Here is a 13,347-nt window from a genome sequence, read left to right on the forward strand (position 1 = left end):
CATTGTAATGTGATTTATATTGGCTTCAAGATTTAATTTTTAAAGTGCGCCCCCTGCTCACTGCTAACTTCACCCTACACTGCAAAGTTTCCCTGTCCAGCCGCTTGCAGAGACTTTCCCTTTTTTAAGAGAATTCGACCAGGCCAGCCCCTGGTTACTTCATCCCTGTATCATGTGACAGCCATCAGTCAATCACAAAAGCATATACGTATATACTGTGAACTTTTCAACTAACTCATTAAGAGCTGGTGTTTTAGAAAGTGTGCATATAAAATGTGTATATTTTGATAATGGAAGTAAATTAGATTTTTTTTTTTTTTTTAATTGCATACTCTATCTGAATCATGAGAGTTTAATTTTGACTTTAGTGTTCCTTTTGTTAAAGAGACATGAAACCCAAAAGTTTTTATTTATATTTAAATAGAGCATACAATTTTCTACTTACCCCTAACCTACTTAACCCCAAAACCACTAATACCCAATACCCCACCGCTTTATCCCCCAATCTTACTTAACCCCTACATTGCCAATGCCCCACCACATTATCCCCCTAACCTACTTAATCCCAACACCGCCAATACCCACTGCATTATCCGCCTTAACCTACTTAATCCCATACCTTTCCTCTACCTCACCGCAATAAACTCCCTTCTCTGCTTAACCCCTAAACTAATAGAATGAAAACTTTTTCTATTGGCTGATTGGACTAGGAATTAAGAAATTAGTCAATAGAAATGCAACGGCACCCCTATAGTAAGGGAGTACCTTGCATTCAAAATTCAGGGTGCAACTGCATGTAGAGGATGTTGGCGATGGAAGATTCGAAGATAAGAAGATCAGAAGATGGATGAAGACCGGTCGGGTGAAAGAGGACATCCCCAACAGAGCACCGCCATGGATGAAAAAAAGCACCGCCTTGTAGTAGTAGCTGCCCACCTAGGAGCTGGATTCAAGTCATGTGAGTACTATCTTTGGAGCTTAGCTTTAGGTTAGGTTTTTTTAATTTATTTTTTGCTTAGCTGCTAGGAGTTAAGTAGTGTATGGGGTAGTTTGATATGGAGTATTCGTGGATTAGGTGTTAATAGGTTAGGGTATTTCTTGCCATGGTATATTGATGGTTTAGGGTTTAATTGGTTAGGGGGTTTCTTTAGTGGGCTCTTGGGAGTTTAGGGGTTAATAGGTTAGGGGATGGTTAGGTTATTAGGTTATGGCAGATCATGGGTTAATAGAGTAGTGGGTTGAGGTTGCACCAGGGCCGTCTTTAATACTGACTGGACCCTGGGCAAACATTTTCTTGGGCCCCCCATGCAATTTCGCTCGCCACCCCAACATCCCAAATAACAACTAAATCAATTTATGTTATAATTTTTTTTTTAATTATTATCCCAGCAGTGGATCATCCACTGCTGGCCTAATCATTTAAAAAATGAAATAAATTGCAATATGTGAAACTGGACCTAAGCAGTACTAAATAAATAAATATACAAACACTGTGGATTAATTTAATATGCTTTGAATGTGATTCTGGTGTGAGGTTAGCTGGTTAAAGAGATTTAGGGCAGTCAGCAGGAGCAAAGCAAGGTAAAGTCTGAGCAGGAAGCATGTTGGTGCAGACAAATATAAGTTTACTGACTGGAACAGCAGAACTACTATTGGAAGCTGTAAAATCTGAGACAGAGAGAAAAAAATATATAAAAATAAACCTTAACTTAATGTGTGAAGTATCAGCATGACACTATACATCAGCCACAGCAGCACATGTCACTTATTTGCTAGGAACAAGTTTCCTCTCACCCTGCACTAGATGATGCTGCATAGGGGAGGAGCGAGTGTGCACTCACTTATTCTTCCCACTGACACCTTTCTACAAAGCACTGTTCCCACTTCAGTTAGTTGATCTTAGGGCCACAGCAGAAAGAGTGGGGCTAAGGGGACCAGCAGACTGGATGCTGTCTGTCTAAGGCTGCATGGATGCAGTGTGAGACAAGTCACACAGCCTCAAGACTGAAGAGAGCAGAACAGATGATCAAATCCTCACGTGTCTGCCGCCCCAGCCCTACCCAGAAACAATCCCCACCACCAGAGCAGTTACCTGGTAACAGTGGTAACCCCAGCAGGACCTTTTCTGATGCAGTGGGATTGGCTGGATGCTGAGTTAGGGCTTAGCATTCAGTGCTGCACAGTGCACATCTAAAACAGCACATGGCACTAACTTGGCATTTCACATGACACCAGCACAGTCTGTCACAGTTTTTCACAAATAAATATAAGCAGAGAACTTTTTACTGTGACACTATTAGGACTGACTGTGTGTGCCCCCATGTCACATTACATCATCAGTCTGGCACTCACTGGACTCTTGGGCCCCTCAACAAAGACTGGGCCCTGGGCAGCTGCCACTTTTGCCCTGTGTTAATGACGGCCTTGGGTTGCACTGGGGGTGAGGGCGCATAAGGGTTTAATAGGTTAAAGTAGCATTACATTTATATACAAAGTTTAAATAATATGCATTTTCCTGTATAATGCATATTATTTTAATTATTGTATAGAATTTAAACATTTTTTTAGTGCCTTTTATTATTTTAAGCATAAATATGTAATTTACAATATATAATTATACATTTTTCGCTACTGTCTTTTATCACATAATTATATATTGTAAATGATAAATTTATGTTTTAAAATAAAAAAAAATATTAAAAAAATGTTTATAATCTATACAATACTTACATTAATATGCATTATACAAGAAAATGCATTTCATTTAAACATTGTATATAAATGTATCAACATAGCTCCTATAGTTGTAATAGGAATGGTTTTTGTTTTTCTTTATAAGTCAGGTATAGCAAAGGCATGACATAGATGTAGGCATTCTGTGGGAGTTAGCTGGGCATTCCAGGGGAGTAACCTGCATTTTAATTGTGATACATTGTGATAAATTACAAAGGCAGCTCTGCAGGTTAAGTATGGGGTTTCAGCCATATTTGTCTCGCCACCTTTTCAGTAGCGAGATTTTCCAGTGTGTGGCAGGTAGTGTAGGTTTAGTTACAGTTAAAGGGACATAAACCACAATTTTTTTCTTTCATGATTCTGATAGAACATACAATTTTTAACAACTTTCCAATTTACTTCTATTATCTAATTTGCTTCATTCTCTTAATATCATTAGTTTAAAATCATATCTACATATGCTCAGTAGCTGCTAATTGGTGGCTGCACATAGATGCCTTGTGTGATTGACTCACCCCTGTGCATTGCTATTTATTCAACAAAGGATACCTAAAGAATGAAACAAATTAGATAATAGGAGTAAATCAGAATGTTGTTTAAAATTGTATTTTCTATCTGAATCATGAAAGAAATATGCTGGGTTTCATGTCCCTTTAAAGGGACACTCAGGTTTTATTAAATGTTCATGATTCAGATACAGCATGTCATTTTAAACAACTTTCCAATTTACTTTCATTAAAAAAAAATGTGCACAGTCTTTTATATTTACACTTTTTTTGAGTCACCAGCTGTGCAAGAACTCAACTATACGTATATGCATTTGTGATTGGCTGATTGCTATCACATGGTACAAGGGGAGTGGAAATATACATAACTTTGAAATGTGTTAGAAAAGAATCTACTACTCATTTGAAATTCAGACTAAGTGCTATTGTATTGTCTTGTTATCTTGCATTTGTTGATTATCCAAATCTACTGTGTTTACTGGTCCTTTAAGTTAGGTATGTATTATTTGAAGTGTTCATATACAGAAACCTCTTTTTGTTTCAGAAAACACACTGTCTGTGCTGTGTAGAAACACTTCAAATAGAGCCCCCCTCCCCCCCACTGATAGTGCAGATGAGTGGCGATGTCGGTGGAATTTTGCAGAAGCCACAATCCCTATTATTTCCTATGGGAGACACATTGCCACATGTCTGCACTTTGAGGGTCAACCCCCTTTTATTAATGTATCAACAGACCTGGCAAACCAAAGCAGGAAGTTTCTCATCAATCTGATTATGTTTTGAATATCGGGGCCATAATGAGATTATGTGATCATTTACAAATGTTAAACTTATTAACATGATTCACATTAACTCATCTGAGATTCGTTAAATAAAACACCCAGTAAAATTAATATTCACAGAGTTTCTACTTCTCTGGATATAAGAAGCAGTTTTGTTAAAAATATATACTGGAGTTCCTAGGGTGTTTGGGGAATATGGTGCTAGGGGAGAGGTGTGTGATAAAAAAAAAAAAAGTATGAATTAATTTTGGAAAAAGAAAGTTTTATTATATGGCCCATCCGCCAAATGTTTGATCTAGAGAGATGTAAATCTTTCCCAAAGAATAAAAGAGAACTAGGTGACCCCCCATAGTTTTGCACTATTATTATTATTATTATTATTATTATCTGTTATTTGTAGAGCGCCAACAGATTCCGCAGCGCTAGTATAGGCAACTTCAATTTCATAAGTGACACAGCTAACATTTAAAATCTATCTTATTATCTCTAAATCACAATATCTACATAGCTATCTATAAATTAAATGAAGTTTAATTCCAAAACCATTTATTTGTGAATTCTGTGCTCCATAATCAAGTAATAGGATTGTTTAACTCAAGTACCATGAACATAATGCATGGCAGATAAGCAAATTTATATATAATGTAATTAAACAACGCTTGCCGGGCCTTGCCAGCTACAACATGTCTGCAGCATTCTGCTAAGTAAGCACTTTATAATAATGATTTACAGAACAAAGAAAAAAAAAAGCAATAACCATTATATCATGCTAACAATTCTAAAACAAGTGCATATTTATTTATCTCATTTTCTTTCCATTTCATTCATTGTTTATAATACATAAGCATCCATTGTTCTAATTGTTCATATTATTATTTTTTTCATATAAACTTTGTACTAGTAATTGTTTTATATATATATAAAGATGTGTACGTTTACAAAATGTTGGCCCTAAATGAAATAGTATTACATTGTTCTCCTTTGTATTAAATAAATGTGCTGCATTTAATTTACTAAACACATTCTTCAAGGTTTTGCTAAATTATATTGTCTTGTATTCTGCTAATTTGTTTTAAAGAAATACTAAAATAAAGAATTGATTAATTGACAAATACACCTTAAAAAGACAATGCAAAGGCGCTTAATTTGAATTTGAAATGAGCAGTAGAATATTTTCTGGTGATTTTCAAAGTTATCCAGTATTTATTCCCCCTGTATTATCTTAAAAACCATAAACCAATCAAAAATGCATATACTTTTATACTGTGCACTTTAGCGGGTTGAAGCGGTTTACAATATCATTTGTATGCCGATGACACCCAAATCTACTTCTCTGCACCAGACCTTTCTCCTTCCTTGCTAACCCGTGTCACTAACTGTCTTTCTCACATCTCCAACTGGATGTCCTCTCACTACCTCAAGCTAAATCTCTCCAAAACTGAGCTCCTTATTTTCCCCCCTTCTTCTAAACTCTCCACCCCCAATCTCTCTATAACTGTCGACAATTCCATCATTACCCCTACCCCGCACGTCCGATGTCTCGGGGTCACATTTGACTCAGATCTTTCTTTCACTCCTCACATTCAGTCATTGGCTAAAGCCTGCCACTTCCACCTTAAAAACATCTCTAAAATTAGACACTTCCTTACACAAGACATAACTAAGATTTTAATTTACTCTCTCATTCTCTCCCGCCTCGATTACTGCAACTCTGTCCTCTCTGGTCTGCCCACCTACCGCCTAGCTCCTTTACAATCCATAATGAATGCCTCTGCCAGACTCTTCATTACACGTCGCTCTTCATCTGCTGCACCTCTCTGCCAATCTCTTCACTGGCTTCCTCTTGCCTCTAGGATCAAACACAAAATTCTCATTCTGACATACAAAGCCCTCAACTGCACTGCTCCCCCCTATATCTCAGACCTTGTCTCCAGATACTCTCCCTCCTGTCCCCTTTGCTCTGCTCACGACCTCCTACTCTCCTCCTCTCTTGTCAACTCATCACACTCCCGTTTACAGGACTTCTCCAGACTGGCTCCCATCTTGTGGAACTCCCTGCCTCGCTCCACAAGACTCTCTTCTAGTTTTAACAGCTTCAAGTGCTCCCTAAAGACTCTACTGTTCAGGGATGCATACAACCTACGCTAATCTTTCTTTATACCAGTTCCTATCCTCCATTGCTATCCCCTGAATCCCCTTAGCATGTAAGTGTAAGAGTCCAGCTGTTTGTTGATCACCTTCTCAAGAGCTGACTACAACAGTGCAACTCTTGGCAGGGCCCTCTACCCATTTGATCCCTATAATTGTTTTGTTGTACTCCGTCTTTGTAAATAGCGCTGCGGAATCTGTTGGCGGTCTACAAATAACCGATAATAATAATAATAATAATTTTATATATATATATATATATATATATATATATATATATATATACATACACACACTATATATATATATATATATATATATATATATATATATACAGGGAGTGCAGAATTATTAGGCAAGTTGTATTTTTGAGGATTAATTTTATTATTGAACAACAACCATGTTCTCAATGAACCCAAAAAACTCATTAATATCAAAGCTGAATAGTTTTGGAAGTAGTTTTTAGTTTGTTTTTAGTTATAGCTATTTTAGGGGGATATCTGTGAGTGTAGGTGACTATTACTGTGCATAATTATTAGGCAACTTAACAAAAAACAAATATATACCCATTTCAATTATTTATTTTACCAGTGAAACCAATATAACATCTCAACATTCACAAATATACATTTCTGACATTCAAAAACAAAACAAAAACAAATCAGTGACCAATATAGCCACCTTTCTTTGCAAGGACACTCAAAAGCCTGCCATCCATGGATTCTGTCAGTGTTTTGATCTGTTCACCATCAACATTGCGTGCAGCAGCAACCACAGCCTCCCAGACACTATTCAGAGAGGTGTACTGTTTTTCCTCCTTGTAAATCTCACATTTGATGATGGACCACAGGTTCTCAATGGGGTTCAGATCAGGTGAACAAGGAGGCCATGTCATTAGATTTTCTTCTTTTATACCCTTTCTTGCCAGCCACGCTGTGGAGTACTTGGACGCGTGTGATGGAGCATTGTCCTGCATGAAAATCATGTTTTTCTTGAAGGATGCAGACTTCTTCCTGTACCACTGCTTGAAGAAGGTGTCTTCCAGAAACTGGCAGTAGGACTGGGAGTTGAACTTGACTCCATCCTCAACCCGAAAAGGCCCCACAAGCTCATCTTTGATGATACCAGCCCAAACCAGTACTCCACCTCCACCTTGCTGGCGTCTGAGTCGGACTGGAGCTCTCTGCCCTTTACCAATCCAGCCACGGGCCCATCCATCTGGCCCATCAAGACTCACTCTCATTTCATCAGTCCATAAAACCTTAGAAAAATCAGTCTTGAGATATTTCTTGGCCCAGTCTTTACGTTTCAGCTTGTGTGTCTTGTTCAGTGGTGGTCGTCTTTCAGCCTTTCTTACCTTGGCCATGTCTCTGAGTATTGCACACCTTGTGCTTTTGGGCACTCCAGTGATGTTGCAGCTCTGAAATATGGCCAAACTGGTGGCAAGTGGCATCTTGGCAGCTGTACGCTTGACTTTTCTCAGTTCATGGGCAGTTATTTTGCGCCTTGGTTTTTCCACACGCTTCTTGCGACCCTGTTGACTATTTTGAATGAAACGCTTGATTGTTCGATGATCACGCTTCAGAAGCTTTGCAATTTTAAGAGTGCTGCATCCATCTGCAAGATATCTCACTATTTTTGACTTTTCTGAGCCTGTCAAGTCCTTCTTTTGACCCATTTTGCCAAAGGAAAGGAAGTTGCCTAATAATTATGCACACCTATGTTGATGTCATTAGACCACACCCCTTCTCATTACAGAGATGCACATCACCTAATATGCTTAATTGGTAGTAGGCTTTCGAGCCTATAAAGCTTGGAGTAAGACAACATGCATAAAGAGGATGATGTGGTCAAAATACTCATTTGCCTAATAATTCTGCACTCCCTGTATATATATATTCAAATTTGTGTGTTAGAAAAGAGTAGGGCAAATATTTTTTGCACTCCACTTGTAATCTAACCCATAGTATTTTAAAGGGTTTGTACAAACTCACCAGCCCTATCCAGTATGACTCTTTATATATTTCTCTATAGCAATAGAAATATGCAGATACTTGACAATCACAAACATTTACATAAACTTTTTTTCTATGTTTTACTAGCGATTCTAGTTTGAAGTGCATGACTTTATTTATAGGGCAGCACATACAATCATAGGCCTAGATTACAAGTGAAGCGCTACTGATAGCAGCCACTTTTAACATCACTCATATTACAAGTTATGTGTTACGCGTTGTGCGCATCCATATGGATATACAGAAATATATATATTTATTGTAAATATATATAAACACACTTGTAATCTAGGCCATACTTGTTAATGGCAGCAACACTAGGAAAGATAAGTAAGCCAATGCTTAATACAGTTTGAACATTATCTTAACATGGCCCCTTGGCAACCTCACGAGTGTCTACAAATATAAGCCAAAGTTCTCTGGGTGGAGGTTGAGATGGCGACTCACTTTCTGCTTGTGTGTAATATACAGATGGGAAAAGTTCTTACTTAACTATAAAAAAACATTCCAAACTTTTTCATTAAATGATCACAGACCCTTGTCTAAATTTTCAGACTACACATCCAAGTTATAACTTATTTGCATTTAATAACAAATTGTATTGTAGAATGTTTATTTTTCTTATTCTCCAGCTGTTTTTACACATACACTACTGGTTTTTATATATACAAAACAATGCATGATAACATTTCTTGCTATAGATGGTTTTAAAAGATAATCATAACATATGAAAAATACTTATTTTGTAAACTGGATAAAAACAGTGTGTGGGGACTTTCTGTAAAACAGTTTAGTTTTTCTAGATAATAATAGCAGTATTGCTGCTCTGATTACATCAATATTGTTCAGCAGGAGGGACATAAAGTTCTGTCACAAAAGAAATATATCAAGCAACGCTTAGATTACATGTTGGAATCCTGGTGCCTATTTTTGCCTAGAAATAAAACATTCTAAAACACATGCACACACAGACACGCACAGACACACACACACAGACCCAAACATACACAGACACACATGCACACACACATACGCGCACACACACATACACACAAAAAACCCTGCATACACAGACATACACACGTACAGACACACACACAGAAACAAACACACACAGACACATGCACCCACACATACTCATCCATTAATATGCACACACACAGACACACACAAAAACAAACACGCACAGACACACACACAAACAAACACGCACACACAGACACACGCACACACACACATATGCACACAGACACATGCACACACACAGACACACACACAAACACACACGCACACACATGCACACACACAAATAACTATAAATAGTTATAGGAAACTGCAATTTAAAATCAAAATGGATTACTAAGAGTTTTGTCCCATTTGATGAAAAGACACATTTCATTTTAAAGGGACACTGAACCCAATTTTTTTCTTTTGTGATTCAGATAGAGCATGACATTTTAAGCAACTTTCTAATTTACTCCTATTATCAAATTTTCTTCATTCACTTGGAATCTTTATTTGAAATGCAAGAATGTAAGTTTAGATGCCGGCACATTTTTGGTGAACAACCTAGGTTGTCCTTGCTGATTGGCGGATAAATTCATCCACCAATCAAAAACTGCTGTCCAGAGGTCTGAACCAAGAAAAAAACTTAGATGCCTTCTTTTTTTATATAAAGATAGCAAGAGAACGAAGAAACATTGATAATAGGAGTAAATTAGAAAGTTGCTTAAAATTTCATGCTCTATCTGAATCACGAAATAATTTTTTTGGGTTCAGTGTCCCTTTAAATGTAGGTGAAAAAATAGGATTTAGAGATGAAAAAAAAAAACTAAGGGGTTGATCACAGTCATGAGCTTGTTTTGGCAGACAATGTATTCTGAAATGTTTGGTCAGTGTGCTTTTCCAGTGATTACAATTACAAAATGCCTTTGCCATTAATACCCCACATTCGTAAAATCGTTACCTACTGAAAAAAGTAACTTGTATTTGCTTCAGTAATTTTGAGATTAGAAATATAAGCATATGAAAACCATAAAACAAAATGGAGATTTCATGTAGTTTGTGATTACATCCAATTAAAAAGATGATATCACAGGCATCATTAAAACGTTGCTTGGCACTATAAAAACCACACCTACATGCAGCCATATTAGATATACATTTGCTAGCTACTGGGAAATAACTAACAAACTGAGTGACTGAGGTGATGTGGCCAGTAAAAGGCAAAGTGTGAAGACATGACTGGGGATGTGCAAGGATTATAATTGAGACTGAGGATGAGACTGCTGGATTGATTGTGCTTGTTAAAAAGTTAAATATGACCATTTTAATGGATGGAATAGGATCTATTTGCCAAGGAAAACACAAAAATATAGTTGACAGTAAGAGAAGTGCTGGACATGTCATGATGCAGGATAGACAGGGAAAATGCTGGCCCATATGGCACTATATCCAAACCTAACAATCCTCTCTCCAAAAAAAACATCAGTCAGGCAACACAGCAACAAATACTAACTAGACTTTTGACATGGCTGAAATTCTTTTCTAAGGCAAATCAATACAGCACATTTAAGTTAGAGACCAGGAAAATGCTGATATCAATGGTGGGGGATCAATCCCAATGACTGGAGGGGGGAAATCACCAAAGCATTTTCAATGAGGCAAGCTATGACCTGGCATGTAACATTGACACAGATAATGCAGATTCCTTTGCAGCTGGTAATGGGGAAAAAATGACACAATATCACCTCATATGTAACTATAACTATATTCTCAGGTGAAGCATCAATTAACATGTCTATGTGCAATAGATTGAAGCATAAAAAAAATGTTCTTTGATTCACATGCACACCGGAAGGAGGATCAAAGACACTATCAAGATTAAACAAATACAATAAGCTAATTTCTATAATAAGATAATTACTCAAAGAGAAATTTGAATTCCATACATATTCATCATTAATTGATCCTTTGTCATAGATATTGAGCTGTACCACCCTCTCTGCTTTCACCTACAAAGTAATACGCTGAGGCTACCGAAGACACAGGAAGTACATTTAGCTGCTAGGTACATTTGGGAGCGCATGGCAGTGAGGATCAGAGTGGAGTGTGCAGCTGCTTCTAGGGACAGAGGTAGCTGTGGCTGCTGGAGAAAGTCTTTAAGTTTAGTTATTTAAAGTGACATAATACTCATAAGCTAAATCACTTGAGACTGATGCAGCATAACTGTAAAAAGCTGTAAAAAGCATAACTGTAAAAATCACCTGAACATCTCTATGTAAAAAAGGAAGATATTTTACCTCAAAATGTATTCAGCTTATAAATGTAAGTCCTTGCTTCAAGTTGGAAAAAAAATAGCCAATCAGCATCAGCAGTGCTGAGGTCATGTTATGCTTTGCTGTGATCTCATTAGATTTCACTGAAATCTCATGAGATTTCATAGTAAACCTCCTTAAATTGAATAGGGAAGTATCATGACTGTTCCTGCACATGCCAGATGCACAATCACTTGCAAGTCCTGGGACTAGTATCCTGATTGGCTGCTTAAAGTCATTTTACAATGGGGTGTGAATACTTTGACATTTTGAGGTGAATATCTTCCTTTTTTACATAGAGATGTTAAGGTGATATTTTAAAGTCAGCTTTTTACAGCTATGCTGCATCACTTTCAAGTGCTTCAACTTTTGTGTATCATATCCCTTTAATTATGAAGAAACTTTGAACTAATTCTGTATATTGTGAATATTGACAAAATCAATCTACCAGAGGATAAATAAACATTGTAAGAGTTGGTTTCTGCGAGCAGCACCACTTAAAGCTTATACATACTAAAACAGATATATTCCACAGTGAAGTCAGATATAAAGAGATTTTAATATTTTAAATATTTCTTATGTACTGCAGGACCACTTTCTGCAATGTGCAAATTTATATTCATATGTTTTACTACATTTGTATATACATTATACAAAGAGTTTTTTAGGGATGGGCGAATGTGCTGAAAGTATAATTTGTTTGGTAGAATGAATAGTCCTGTGGACAATCAAATGTTTCTAAGAATTAAAATACATTGAAATTCGGTAATTGAATGTTATTTCTGGTATTTGAATGTTACTTTAGTTTTTGAAGGTTAAAAATTAGATTGAAAATCCACATTCAAAATTTTGAATGTAATATTCGATTTAAAGTGTCAGTAAACTCTGACGATGTTGCAGCTAACTATAAAATCCAATATCTAATTAAAATTTATCAGCATTGTGCAATTATCGATAAAAGCAATCCTAACATGTTTTATTCTATCTTTATGTTTGCATCCTGACCGTTTTTTTCTCTCCGGTCTCCAACCCCTCCACGGCGTCTCCAATGTGGGCGGTATAGACTTACTCTGTACTTCCCACATGTAAATGATCTGACGTGCATTTATCCGCCCTCAAAAGCTCGATCACGCTCCTGTGTATGTCATCTCTAATACACTGCGCAATGAGCGTGAGCGGGTAGATGTAATATTCTAAGCATCGAACGCTTGGCGTGGACGTATGATTTGGGGGCATGCGCAGAACGCGGAATATTGGAAAGCAGGCGAAGATGAAGTAATTGTGCGCGCGCTCGCAAAGAAGGTCAATAGCTCGACCGAGATGATAGTTATAGGCTAAATCTAAATTCTTCAAATATATGAAAAAAAAAGCGGCGGAAAAGAAGGCAGACAGTGGATACACAAGCGGTACACATTGGAATATAAATTTTATAATAAAAAAACTGTACATTAAAATTTTTATGAATGAAAGTCTACTTAAATACATGTTGCACATTTAAAAATGGTATTTTAATTTGGGAGTATACTGTCCCTTTAACAAATACTATTCAGAAGTTCAATAGTTCATGTGGTAGGGAATTTAGTAAAATGATACATAATAGATACAAACATATACATTTGAATGTCTCTGTTTCGAATATTGCATAATTTTCTTTTTACAAAACACATTTTATTGAGGTTAATCAGTGCATAAACAGCAATAAGGTTGCAATGTAATCAGTGACATAAGCATATGACTGGATAATAGAATCTAAATGATACAAAATGACATTCAATGCACAAATTATACAATAAAAATAAAACATAGCATCCTAGAATGTAAACATAATCATTGACAAATAATTAAC

Source organism: Bombina bombina, chromosome 4 (genome assembly GCF_027579735.1).
Source record: "Bombina bombina isolate aBomBom1 chromosome 4, aBomBom1.pri, whole genome shotgun sequence".
NCBI classification, from domain to species: Eukaryota; Metazoa; Chordata; class Amphibia; order Anura; family Bombinatoridae; genus Bombina; species Bombina bombina.